Source organism: Microchirus variegatus, assembly GCF_963457635.1.
Source record: "Microchirus variegatus genome assembly, chromosome: 21".
In the NCBI taxonomy this organism is placed as follows: Eukaryota; Metazoa; Chordata; class Actinopteri; order Pleuronectiformes; family Soleidae; genus Microchirus; species Microchirus variegatus.
In genome coordinates, this window is record NC_139822.1 from 16,311,852 (window position 1) to 16,326,394 (window position 14,543).

Sequence of the window (14,543 nt, forward strand, 5' to 3'; positions counted from 1 at the left end):
AAGGGTTTTTCAAGGGTTCTTGGTAACACTAATGGATACCCAAAAAGGGTTCTCCTATGAGGACAAGCCAGAGAACCTTATATGGTTCTACTTAGCACTTTTATTTCTAAGTGTGTAGGAGAACCCTTTGGCTCCAGGTAGAACCTTTTTCTAAATGTTCCACCAAGAACCCTTTTGAAAGCCTTTATTCAGGAAAGGGGGTTGAAAGGGTTCTCTGGATCAAAATGGTTCTTACTGGAGCCATTAGTGTTACCAAGAACCCTTGAAAAACCCTTTTTTCGGGAAAAGGTTTTTCAGAAGCAAATGGTTTCAGGTAGAACCTCAGCCCTTGTAGAAGGACCTTGCTTTTGGAAACCTTATTTCTCAGAGTGTAGAGGCCCATTTCCAGTCTTCTAATGGTACATGGTGTTTGCTAATGGTGTTAGAAGGAATAAAAATCATTATTTCTATTCTTGTCAATGTCTTGACTATATTTTCTATTCATTTCGAAACTGTTTTGATGAATAAAAAGTGTGACTTTTAATGGAAAACACAAGAAAATCGTATAGGTGAGCCCAAACTTTTGACCGGTAGTGTAGCTTTAGTTGTTGGTAACACGGTTGGGGAATAAGGGAATACTTCATTGTAAAATAGAGCAGCTTTAGTATAACATGAGGAGATTATAACGGCATTTCCAACACGAACGAACGCATTTACGAGACTTATAAATAACGCTTTTCAAAGCGGCCTCTCTATGGTTTTAATATGGAGACGCGAGACATCGTGCCAGGGTTGTTCCTCATTGTGAAGTGAAGATTTCTTTATCTGTGATCCATCACGAGACGCAGCCTTTAATGTGCTGCAGAGCGAAGAAAGACGGACTCTACCAAAATGAGATCTGTGCACGCTGAGTCACCCACGACGCACACTATAGTGTTCTTCAGGTATTTTAAAGCGTGAGTCATTGCACATATCTTTAAATAATACGCACCTAACCGCATTCATGCACAGTGTGACTGGGATAATGACTAACATGTTAGCATGACACAGAGCAGACTACTGCGTTTTCATACACTCCATTTTTTTTTTGGCAATTAACCTTTCGCACAAACATCGACAACAACATCTGTTCCTTATCTCACGTGCGTTCGCTTACGTTAAGTCATTGTTTGAGCTCTCGGCCACGGCCGCGCTGTGAATCATTAACTGTCAGATTTACACTTACTTCACTTTTGCTGCTCTTGTGATACCGAAAATCATCTTTTGGAAGGAGAATTAAAGTGAAAATCCACCTTGAAACATAAATCACTAGCACATGGAGGAGGTTTTTTTTTATTTTTTTATTTTTTTTACACACACTGGGAAGACAATGCTGCTTTGGCTTTGTTTCCTGAAGCTAAACCCCAGTGACTGTGAGGAACATTGTGCTCATGGATTGATTTGACAGAGACGGTCCTGAAAAATGGTTTATTTGTGTCTTTATTTCATTTGTAGAGCGCACAAAAACAACCCGTTCGCTTCGGCTCCGCTATGATTTTCACTCGTTTAGCTGTCGTTATTCATTATTCAGGGTTAGGTGTTTGTGCACGTCACTCATATTCATGTAAAAATTATATTTCTGCGGTGCAATATGTTGGCCGCAGGATTATATTTGGTTTTCAGCTATTTTCATTCTATTTATTTTCATTTTATTTAATTATTATGATGGATGCTACACCGCTAGTGCAACTATGTTTCTTTTTTTAGTGAATCTCATCAACCCAAACCCCACTTTAATTTTTGGGGGGATTTTTGTCGTAAATGGGTTATTTATTCACGTAAATTACCATATTAACATAAATAACCGGTGCAAAATGATGATGTCCTTTTAATTTAAAGATTATACTGAATGCAAACAGGAAGAGTTTTATTGACCACACAAAAAATGTGTCTCTAGTGTTTTAGAACATGCTAAAAATGCTATGAAAAACCGATTAGTGGATTCCAGATGTCCAAGTTTCACAAATAAATGTCAGAATATATCTATAAATATATGTAAATAACTGAAAATGTATCATTTTATGTAAATGAACCACAATATGAATCCGAAATGTCCATTAAGAGGTGAACAAAGGCGATAATTCCTTCTCAGACGACGTCTACCGCGTGTGCATCTGCAGAGCATCTGCTCGCTTCTTTTCCTAAAGCGAGGATTTTTTTTTCTCCCTTTTTCCTCCCACGAAAAACACGATGTTCTCGTGTTCTTCTCATTACTCTTTACTGACTCACATATTTATGAGCTGTTCGCTCAGAGACAGACTCTGTCAGCCCGGGCTCTCTGCAGGTGAGGACACTGATTGGGCCTAAGGTGGGGGGGGGACATTACGTCATTGAAGGTATGGATACGAGCAGACAGGTTGATCTTCTCATTGTGTAATCAGTTCCCTGATTTCCTTCCTTTGCTCGGGCGCATTTTAGTATCCTGCAGATACTATACAGTCCTAAAACCTGACTGCAGTCTCACTGTATACAGTAAATCCCTTGGATGGAAAATGCTACTTTAACCCTGTTGTGGAAATTCTCTGCTGCTGGTGAAGAATGAAATAGAGAAACTTCTGTTTTTATTTTTGTTGCACGAGCTAAGTGAGCCCTCCACATTTATACCTGAGCAACTCCCCTTTCGCATTCCTCCAATAGACAAAGAGTCTGTCTTTCCAGGCGGTGTTTTCACACCTTTTTGTCTAGTGTAGGTATCGGGGAGCCGACTTCTTGCGGATGTTGTAGGAAGGTGCAAGTTTCAGGCTAGACACAATACACAAAATACAATACACAATACACACAAGGTATTCTGTGTTAGGAAAAGGTATAGGGTGATGGGCAGTTGTAGCTCTGAGACAGAGAAATTTAATTTACCATTACAACCCTTAGAACTCAGAGCATTTTGTCTGCTTTTTTTCCCCATTATTATGTTTAAACATACAATTATACACAGGCTATAATAATGTGCAATATAGAGTGTCTTATATCCATTTTTCCAGCACCAGGTTGTGCTGAAAAATGGAAAAAAGCAGCCAAAAAGCTCTGTCTTCTAAGGGTTAATAAAGACATTTACCATGTGGGGAACACTTTAGATTAGGGAGCACATATTATTCACCATTAACTAGGTGCTTCCTAACATGCATATAAGTTGCATACTAGCCCTTTATTAGTAAATATTAAGCACGTATTAACACCTTATGTATGAAAAATCTTAATTCATGTCGTAATAGAGGTAGAATAAGGTGTTAATATGTGCTAATAAAGGGCTAGTATGCTACTTCCATATGTTAGTAAGGACCTAGTTAATGGTGCATATGTGTTCCCTAATCTAAAGTGTTATCAAAATGTGTTATTCCTGCTGATTCGAAGCAAGCGTATGTGTTGTGCATATGCAAAATGTAAATCAAGTGTGTTTGTGGCCTTATACGGGCTTTTTTCTACGCCTCATTTGCACACCACATCATATCTTTGTAAACTTTTCAGCAATTACTGTGGATCATAATCTGTAGCACGACCATGAGAAGTGGCTTTAAATCACTGCCAGTTACTTTTCAGTAAGTCGGTCGGTCGTCTGGTTGTGGCGGCGACGGTTGTGTCTCTCTCTTCCACTGCTTTCATTAAGTGATTTTTCAATTGTCACAAATCTCGATAATCGCTGTGTGTTGCTGCCGTTTCTCCGCGCTTGTCCTGTCTGAGTTATCACAGTTCTTCTTCTTCTTCACTGATGTGGAGCCTTGTTTTTTTTTTCCCCTCCTCCTGTGAACTGAAGACACTCAGCGCAGAAGTGTTTATACTTAAGTCCACGAGCGCAGAGAGAGTGATTACAGCTCTTACAGCGAGGCTGACATAAAATAACAATGTGATCCTTGGCTTCTTAGTTCCTCTTCAGGAGTGAGAGTTGGAATATTTGGCTGTGGGTGCACGACAGATGGCTTTCTCTGCATCACGGTGTCATTTTGTGTTGTTTTTTTTCCTACCATTAAGTGAATTTATTGTCAATATTTTTGCAGAAAGGACTCGGATATTTAAGTTTTGTCCCAGTATAAACAGTACGAATCGGATGATTCTGTACAGACGTGGAGTCTGGCTCTTGAAAAGCGATGAGGGCTGACATCAGGCTATTAACGTTTTGGAGTGAATAAAACTTGACTGTGGGATACGGCCGACGCTGCCAAGAGCTCTGTCGACTATCTCGAGCGATGTCTGCAGCACGTGTGTCCTGTAGCATCGTTTTTTCGTACACATCGCCTCTCGGTTTTCAGAGAACTGATTTTTGGCTCTGGCGAGCGCCGACCGCAGTCGCAGCTGCGCTGGCGTCCGCCTCATCCTCGCTGTCAGACTCGCAGTGCACCGAGAGAAAACACGTGGATCTGTTAATGTCTTCAGCCGCGCCGCCCGAGACTCACTCTGCAGGTGACGCACGCGTTATCTAGAGAGACGTAACGCGCGCAGACACAGGGACGCTTTTCAAAGCAGTCGTCCACACACATACGCTCGTGGCGTTTGTGTTTCAGGACCTGCCAGCTCTTTCAAAGCACTTAATATCACTGTGCTGTCTCTTTAATGTATAGTCGGCACTGACAGACTCAGGAATTTCATGTCTGAGGAGAAAGCGAGAGAAAAAAAAAATGCATTTACAGTGATTGTATCTCAGCAATCTGCTTTGTTTAGTTACGGGAACAAGTTCAAATGCTGCACTCAGTGGACTTTGTCTATATAAGGCCTGGTAGATTCATTTATGGAGGGAATGTAAACACTGTTAGCAGGCTAATATCCATTAGCGGTGCCATTAATCGAGGACAGAAAGTTGACACAGGCAAATACGATCTTAAAGATAGAGTAGGTAACATTTCGAAGAACTGTGAGAATAATGGTGCACACTAGACCAAAGTCAGAGTCTGATTTAAGGGATTTGGACGTATATTGAGTTAAGTTAACTAAGCGTTTTTATTTTTGAAACACGGCAAACATTGGGTTCCTTGATTTTGCAGGGTTGCGTACAAACCTGGCAACCCACCAAGGGCTGTTGACGTGCTTACGGTACTAGTTACTTTGGCCCTCAAAAATGTGATTCTTCTCTTAGATGAATAATAATAATAATAATTATTATTATAATAATAATAATAACTGCTTCAGTTACAATAGGTTAATTCTAACCCTAATAATAATCCAGTACCAGTTACCGGGCACACTTTGAGGCATGTTAGAACCGCGTTTGAATCGATTCTGCATTTCAATTCAAGAAAAAATTGCCTTAAATATGTGGAATGTCAAATTTCATGTTATAATAATGCAATAATGTTGTGTCTAATGTTGGCTAAATTAAGTTTTATTCCCTCTGGTCTGACTTAGATCATAAGAAATGACACGAAAATATGAGATATTGGATTTTTCTCTTCTTAAGTTCTCTGAAGTTATTAATAATATGTAATAGAGGTTGGTTTGATGCTTTTGGGGTTTTAACTTAAGGTAAAATGATAAATTGCAATGAAAATATGAGCAGATTTTTCTTCTTAATGTTTATATATGAGGAGTACATCCATACCGAAGGCACTTTTGACTCAAATCAACCTTTAATCTCCCAATTCGTTGACTCATAAATGTTCGTTTTTATCATATTTAAATGTGGGAACATCTGGGATAATCATCTACTTTATTCATATGACTCGTCTTGCAAGATTGACTTTGGACTTGAAGCAGGATAATGGACCGATTTACCTTTTTGAGTCACGTTGAAAGAGTTCCCCCTGACGCCCCCACTCATTCTTGACATAATCAAACGTGGTATTTTGTTGTTGTTTTCATCGAGAGACCCCTTGTGGTCATTTAAAGTGACACAGTCATCCTCTCATGTAGCAGTGGGTTTGTCAGACTCCGGCTAATTTAAAGTGTGTATATTATTTTGAAATGGAGCCTCACACACGCAACGAAGACCAGCGTTGGCCCTGTGTTTCATTTGGGTCGATGTGACTTTTCCTCTCCATTCGATATGCTCTGGCTAACTTGTTGATATTGTTATAGGAGCCTGCACCCGAGGGCCCGATTGTGAAGACGTGATTGGATTTTTTTGGTGAAAAACACAGATCGTACGATAAAGGGGTCACGTCTTTTTTTCTTTGTAATAAAGCGCTCCGAAATTAGCGCGATACAAGCGTTCTGCGTGCGTTTTGAAGCTCAGGCAGCCGCAGGCTTCCCATGGAGGCAGACGCAGACACAAACAAGCGTAAAAGTTTGACCTTGTTACCCTGCCCCCCCCTCCTTCATGCCCTGCTGCCCCTCTTCCTCGATGCACCCACCAGTGAAGGTGATACATTTCTGAACCCCACAGTGTCTGGGGGGGGGGGGGGGGGATGAGGCGACTGCCTCGCAAACTAAATAGCTTAAGAGAGAACAGTCTCGGAGGAGTCGCTCATGTGCAATGTATTCCATATGCTCCCTCAGAGGCCGAGAGGCACCGTATATACCTCACATCTGGCACAGACCACCTATGCTATAGCTGATTCCTCCTCAGACGAATCAGGAGGAGTCCGGCCTTGACACTGATTTTCATCTTTAGTTTCCCGTCTCATTTGGTAACACCTTAGATCAGGGAACACATATTCACTATTACTACCCACTAAAATAAGTCACATACTAGCCCTTTATTAGTAATCATTAAGCACGTATTAACACCTTATTCTACATAACCTTATTCTACCTGTATCACGGCATGAATTAAGATTTTTCCTACATAAGGTGTTAAGACGTGCTTAATATTTACTAATAAAGGGCTAGTATGCGACCTATATTAGTAAGCACCTAGTTAATGGTGAATATGTGTTCCCTAATTTAAAGTGTTACCATATATTTATATATGATCAGGTAATTATAGACTTCAAATCACTTCAAATTTTTGTTTTTATCATATTCTGTCTCATGAATTCAAAGTAAATTGTGCATTTAAGTCTTAAATATACAGTTAAATGTGGAGCAATGAAATGGTGTTTTAGTGCAAATCACTGTTCTCACTGTTCATATTTTATATTAGTGCTGGGCACTAGGTTAACGCATGACGCGTTCCCATGACGATTGACCGCCGTGACGTCATGTTTACGTGCCGCAACACCGGAGTCCAGGCACTGTTTACCAGTTAGCTCCGTTAGCTGCATTAGCTCCTTTAGCGCCGTTAGCGCGCCTACAGTGGAACCAGCGCGGTCTGTTTATTAAACAAAAAAAGAGCAGCGCTACAAAAAAACCAACGTACCTGTGTACTGCGTATGTGTGCCTCTGTTTTTGAAGTTTAGCGTTACTTTAGAGACTCATTTTAACAATCGGGAGTCAGTCGTCATGGAAACGCGTCATGCGTTAGCGTGCCCAGCACCATTTTATACACATTTTTGGAAGTTGCACCAAACTCGTGGATCATTTAAAAAAAAAAAAAAAAACATAATTTGTTCACATTTTCTCGTTGTTAATGTCATATTTAGCATAATTAAAGCATTACAGTTGAATTTAATATCATTTATAATGGGATTCCATCACTTTTTACATCAAAACTCGCTTTCATTCCACATTTTTTTTTGTCCCAACGTTTATGAGTCAGTTGAACAATTACCAAAGATTTTACATTTACTTTATTAGACTGCAAACAAAGGGCTCCTTGTGGTCTTTGGTTAAAAGTCTGAAGCTCGAAACGGCAAATGAAACTTTCTTAAAGTGCTTACTTCCCTCAGTGGCGTGCATGGCGGCGCTGAACTGCACTGCACTGCACGATGGAAATGAGGCTATAGAGGCTGGTGTTAACTGAGGACATTGTGTGTGTGTGTGTGTGTGTGTGTGAGACAGATCCGCCTGCTGCCACTCCGAGGTACACTCAGGTCACCAGAACTCTTCTAAAAGGTGAACAATATATCCTCCTCTTCCACTCTCTCTGGGTCTCTGAGGAGACGCCTCCTTTTGCTCGTCTCCCTCCTCACTCGCTCACTTTATTACCTCCGTCAGCCTTAATTTGAATTGATGGAGTGGCCGCGTTGCATGACAAGACACATGTCTGGTGCCCCTGCGTGAGAAGGGCTGGCTCCGTCTCGCTGGGGTTTGTTTCCTTTGCGTGACCGTGTCCCTCCTTCTGTCACTGCCGGCACCTCCCATCAACTCCACCCCCCCGTGACCCTGTTCATGCCCTTGTTTTTGTGTGTGTGTGTGTGTGTGTTTTGGCAGAAAGAAATACTCAGTCAGGGGTCATCGTTTGAGCGGAGGTGTACGTGGTCACTCGGAGTTTGGCCGTCCACAGATCGAGCGCTCGGGAGCACGCGAATCGTGTCAGTATGTGGAGATTTTAACTGATGTAATCCAACAACGTGAACGTCTCTGCACACTCCCTCTCTCCTGCCAAATCCCCTCTTTTGTATTCCGAATGGAAATGTGAATAAAGATAGCAGCAATCTGCAAAAACAAGAGTTCACGCAAGGCGATGGCGTTCCTGCACTTGCCACTTAACCGGCATAGATTATGCACCGCAGACGCAGACTTGTGAGGAACTGACTGAAGGGATGAGCTAAAGCTCACGGGAGACACTTAACTTCCTTCTTCCGAGGTTTATGCACAGCTCCTCGTGGACATTGAATCGCGTTTACAAAGCAGACACCAAAGTGGCTCGTGTCACAGTAACTTTACTCACTTTTTAAGACGTCTCCTAGTTAAACTGAGGAATCCCAGCGCGGCCCTTTTGAAGATGCACAACACACACACACAGTTTTCTGTGTTTCAAGTGGTTCCGCTGCTGTAAAGATGCCGCAGTAGTAGAAAAACAATTGGGACGCAAATACTTTCAAGCGCCCTTTCTTAATCGTCTTTATGGTTTTGGATATGCAACTCTTTCAGACCATAACTCGAGTCATTTCTACCAACTATAAAGACCGTGTATAAACGTTTCTTTATGTGTAGACTCCTTATGATTAATTGTTAAACTTCTTTATTGATAATAATTTATGGGAGGCACTTTACTTCCCTGTTCCAACGTTTACGTAAAGCTACTTGTGAGCTTTTAAGGAACGGGCTAAACACTTCCTAAACAGTGATGAATTATGCACCAGAATTAACACCGATACTGGTCTAAAGCGGAGCCAAGTGTTGCTAAACGGAGCTGAGTGGGTCCATATCACCCCCAAAGTGCCAGAAGGCTTGACATTGAATGCTGTAGTTCAGTCCAGATCAGTCCAAATTGACTGCGGTTCAATCTATCTTTTCACGAGACAAGAATGTCCCACCCGACAAATCTGCTTTACCTCAGATTACATCCAAAAAAACAACCCGTTCTCCCACCCCCCCCCCCCGCCCCCCTCTCTTTAATTTGGCTTTTTGATGCTCAATTTCTTTCTAAACTGCCAAACGTTTGCACAATGTTTTACAGGATGTCCGCTCCGGTCTCCTTCTGTATGATACGTTGACCTCTACAAACATGACATGACCAAAAAGTACATTTAAAGGTGCATTATGTAATGAATCTAAAGCAACTGGCCATAAAATCCTCCTAATATGTCACAGAGACTCAGGAATAATGTTCATATAACAAACTGAACTCACCAACAACAACAGTACAGACAAAATATTTGCATTAAAAAAATATTTTGCAGACTGCAAATCATGTTTATGTTTTGAAATCATGTTTTTGGCATGTGGCGCCACCTACCGCCGTCTACCAATCATGGCAGTCAGTAGAGTCTCAGCTGCCGAGCAACCATGGTTTGTCAGTTACGCCAGAAAACGAAACCTAAAAGACCTCGGTACTTTGAATTTGAATGTAGTAACCGTTTTTGGCCACATTCTTACATATGGCACCTTTAACATAATCTTGCTCAACCCCAGCTGAAAGCCAATGGGAAGTGATGGATCATCTATGAGTTTTTAAACTTCTTAAGGTCTGGACAGCTCTCACATGTAAAGTTAAGCTGCTCCACTACTGAAATCGCTTCTGCTTTGGAGTCTGGATCTTGGAATGTGTTGGATGATCTCTGAGCCCTGGCTCGAGTGTGAGACTATACGAGTTCTGTCAAATAAGCACACACTCCTAATGTTGTCGTTGGCCACAAATCAAGACGTGTCAATGAATCAGAATAATTGTGAGCTTCAGCAGACTGGCTCAAAGTCCACTCAGAACTATGACTTTGTCCATTATGCATTTTGCAATAATTAGATGAATGAGGCTATTGAACGTGCGGCAGAAAACAACATGTAAACACATGTGGTCTTGATTCCCATGATGCAAACAGTCTCAGTTGTGTTGATTTTACCTTGTTTGGTGGACGGCCACCGGCTCACCGCAACACACTATAGTGAGGAGGTGTGGAGAAAGAGCTTGGTGTATTTGATTTAATTCAAAGATTAAAAGTGTACACACACATGCACACTCTCACACACACCCTGGTGAAAGTTACGAGCGCAGACGGAGAAGCTGGGAACATCATCTGATGTCACTTCCCACTAATCCCTTTAAGTCCACAAAGAGACACGGTGAACGGCAGCATGATGAGGCCCATAAATCAAGACGGATGTCAGGACAGGAGCATAACCCTGGCCTGACATAGTCGCAAATGTGTTCCAGATTAACCTCTGCCACTGCATCAGTCAGTGCCTCAGCTGGGATGGAATCTTTTAGTGCAAAAACAGACAATAGGGAGTCTAGGGAGTCCACCAAAACCCTAGTCCTGCTGGTCAAAAGTCGCATGCCACCAGCTAAAGTTATAACTACATAAGGTAAAGTGAAAAACACCTAATACTAACTAGGACCACACATAGGACTCATACTCTTATACGTTTACGTTAAAGCTGTCAAAAAGTGGAATTTTAAAGTCGTTTTCCTGCCATTTTAAGGTCAACTTTGTCGGAGCACTGAGGGCGCGCCTTTTGACGTCAAGAATAATCCTTCAATAACTTTTAATCATTAACTTGCCTTGAACATATGGACCGGTTAGTTTGACTCAAACTTGCTAGGACAAGTTTGTTCAAATGTGTTGACTTTTGTTTTTCCAAAATGGCCGACTTCTGGGTGGGCGGAGCTAATGGAAGCACATCAAATCCCTTGATACCTTTAAATCATTAACTTGTCTAGAACATATGGACCGGTTAGTTTGACGCTGCTAGCTCAAATGTGCTAGGACGAGTTTGTTCAAATGTGTTGACTAGCCATTTTTGTTTTTCCAAAATGGCCGACTTCTGGGTGGGCGGAGCTAATGGAAGTACATCAAATCCTTGGATAACTTTTAACTTGTCTAGAGCATATGGACCGAGTTCGAGGGTTAGGGTTACCCTTACCCAAGCTAGCGTACAACAATGCGCTAGCTAGCCTTAGACACGATAGAAAAAAAGTCAACAATTTTGCTTTTGACGCAATTTTGGCCACTTTAACTGGCGTAAAAATTCCCCCCAAAAATACTCAACACACATTGGACTAAGCCCGTCAAACTCACCAAATTTCGTCCGATCCGACCACTTTTCCGGGCTCTACGAACAGGTTCGTAGACATTTTTGGCCGATCCGACCTCCGTGCTAAATTTCAAGTGTTTTTATGCACGTTAACCCCCTTAAAAATTAGCGCAACGTCGAAGATATGGGCCCTAATAAGCTGAAAGGGATCATACCACCTTGGAGTCCAGCTCCAATCGTAGCTCGACTGTGCGTAGAAACGTATTGAAAGTTCTTCAGTTTCACCAAAAAAATCACAGCACAGAATTTTGAAATGTGAAACCCGCGGTTTTTTTTTGTTGCGTGCCCTGAACGGACACATTAAAAGCAGTATGTTGGGAAGATTTATTTGCTCCAAATGAACACTCATCACGCGGTTTGTCCAATGTGACGTGGTGAAAGAGCTGGACCGCATACCGGGACAATGCGCAGATTGCTTAAAACGAAACCACATCCTTGTGTTTTGACACCGCCATAAATGACAAGAGCCATTGAGGAGATGGGGGGGGGGGACAAAACAACCTTCTTCTGCTGTTCCAGGAACTGTTTTGGTGGTCTCTCACTTGAAACTGCCACTTACACACACACACACACACTAGATACAAAGAAGATTTGGTCAGGCCTCACGCAAGGGTACACGCTGTCTGCTTTGGTCTCCTCGTGTGATTTTAGGTCATTTATTCGCACACGAGAATGTATTCTCACACTCGGATGTGTCGATTACAGCGTCGTAAGAGTGGGACAGAGGGGAAACAGACGGGAGTCCGCGGCGCTTGTGCAACAGTGGGGCTGACATCAGATGCCCGTCGGCTCAGGATGCACACTATATACAGATACTGCACATATTGTACACATCACGTAGCACGGAAACACAAACGCATACACTACAGTCGGATCCCCACTCACCGCTTCACGTTACATAACGCAGAACACTCCATTAAGGATGTATTAATAACTTCTGCAACAGGATGAAGTGATTATTTTTGTTCCCACAAGCTGCGTAATGAAAACAATGACATATCGACATACTTTGCGCTTGTTTATTTACTCAGGTAGCGGACCCGAGCTTATATTTGTAGTCATATTTCACACCACCAGATGACTCTAACTGGAACATGCACTTTCTGTTACCTTTGTTTGGGTTTCAGCTAACCTCCGAGGGGAAATAGCTGCTCAACACGCTGTGCTCACTGGCCTCTGTTTGTAGTCGGAGAGGCTTAATAGCAGCAGTTTTTGGACGATTTGCACCGCAGATGCTGAAAGTGGATCGGTCCCTTGTAGTAAACTCTCTGTCACTGTGGGAGCAAATACCACAGCTTCATCAAGAGTGATCTTTTTAAAAGGCCCAACAGAAGCCAAGTCAATAGCTCGCAACCTAAGCACAGCGTGAATGCATCCAGACAGCTTTAGCTCCTTAACCATAGGCTTTCATGTCTCTGCAGTGCGGGAGCCGAGCTGGTAGTTATGAGGTTTGTTAAAAAGCCTGTTTGAATTAACACACTCACTTTCAACATGAGACGCAACGAGGTTGCACAACAAATGAGGTTTTAAAGGTTGGTCACACTATTATGCACTATACTTTATATTTAGGGTTCGAGCACGAATGTTGAAATTGAAGGAATTCTTCTTGAATTTGACCCCCTAGACGTGCGTGAATACCTCCAAACGCGAAAATCTCCACGCACATCAGAACTGGCGAAAATTCGATAAAATAATTGACTTTTGAAAAATCAATGCAAAATGGCTCAGTAGTGCCCCCCCCCCCCAGCAGGTCAGGCTCCTATATAGTTGCGCCGAATTTCGCGAAATTCATTCTGAACATTGTCCGGCCCGGGACAAACAAAAAAGCGTTTTTGGTGAATTTGCACCAATGCTACAAAATCTCTCTAGTTTTATTAGGCCTGCAGAGTTGTTTCTGTACATTTTTTAAGTAATAGACTCATCATTTTGGATCATTTTGGAAATTAGTGAAAGTGGTAAAACCTGTATTTGTAAATACTATTTAAGGTAAAAAAAAATAAAAAAAAAATGAGGTAAACAAATACACAAGAACAACTTTTTAGCCCACGATTGCATAATTTGACAGACAGAAAAATCAACAAAGATGGAGACTTTTGCACAGTATGATATCATATCACTTATCGTCTTATTAGTCATCCATTTTCACCAAAAGACTGCACCAGCAAATGGACTGGAAAGTGTTCCAGTTGCAGTTGGAATGAGCGGCGCACGCGATGCAGAAACGGTGCAGATAAGGACGTTTACATCATGCCGACCCACGATCAAATTTCCTTTGGGGAAAACAATGTTCTGTGGCTACTGTGAATGCTCCTTTTGCTTTATTCCAACAGTGTTTGATACCAAATATAATAATAAGGTCCCATCTGTTTTTTCTTTATTATTATTATTATTCATCTTCTCTGACGGTCGAAAAAGAGAAAATGTGCCAAGAAATGTCTTTTGCATGCAAAGCGCGAACCGTTCGTGCAGCATGATAAGGATGATTGCGATTAACCTGGCGATGTTTGACGGACAGTTGTGCGAGAGAGCGCCCACTGCCTCCCCGTCACTGAGTGATCACATCGGATGGAGAAGCCCATTACGTGACATGAATATGAATGGTCCTTCCTGCTGTTAGGACATGACGTGAGAAGACGAGACACGCAACTCCTGGGAGGGGGGAATCTTGAATTCCAGAGGTCAAGTTTTCTGAGTTATACAACGTCATCCCCCCCCCCCCCCACACACACACACACACACACTTGATGAGAGACGTTAATAGGCATCAAAGACAAACCTTGAACTGAGTTCCAGGTCTCAGGCAAGACAGTTAATCCTAGTCAAGTGCTGTGTATTGCGTCTGCAGCCATCTGGCCACCCTTCCTGAATTACAACAAGGTGCTGTGTTGTTTGGAGACTTTCCCAAGCCGCGACCACTAACCTGAAAGCACCTTGGATCTTTTTTCCCCTCCCTCCCCCCCCAGTCTCTCCCTCTTTTGCTGAAAAAAGTAACAGAGTTCCCCTCTGACAAGCTGTGAAAGCCCGTCATAAATCTGCAAAACGGGCTCCTCAAATCTATCAGGCTGAGTGCTTTCAGTTGAGGGCCC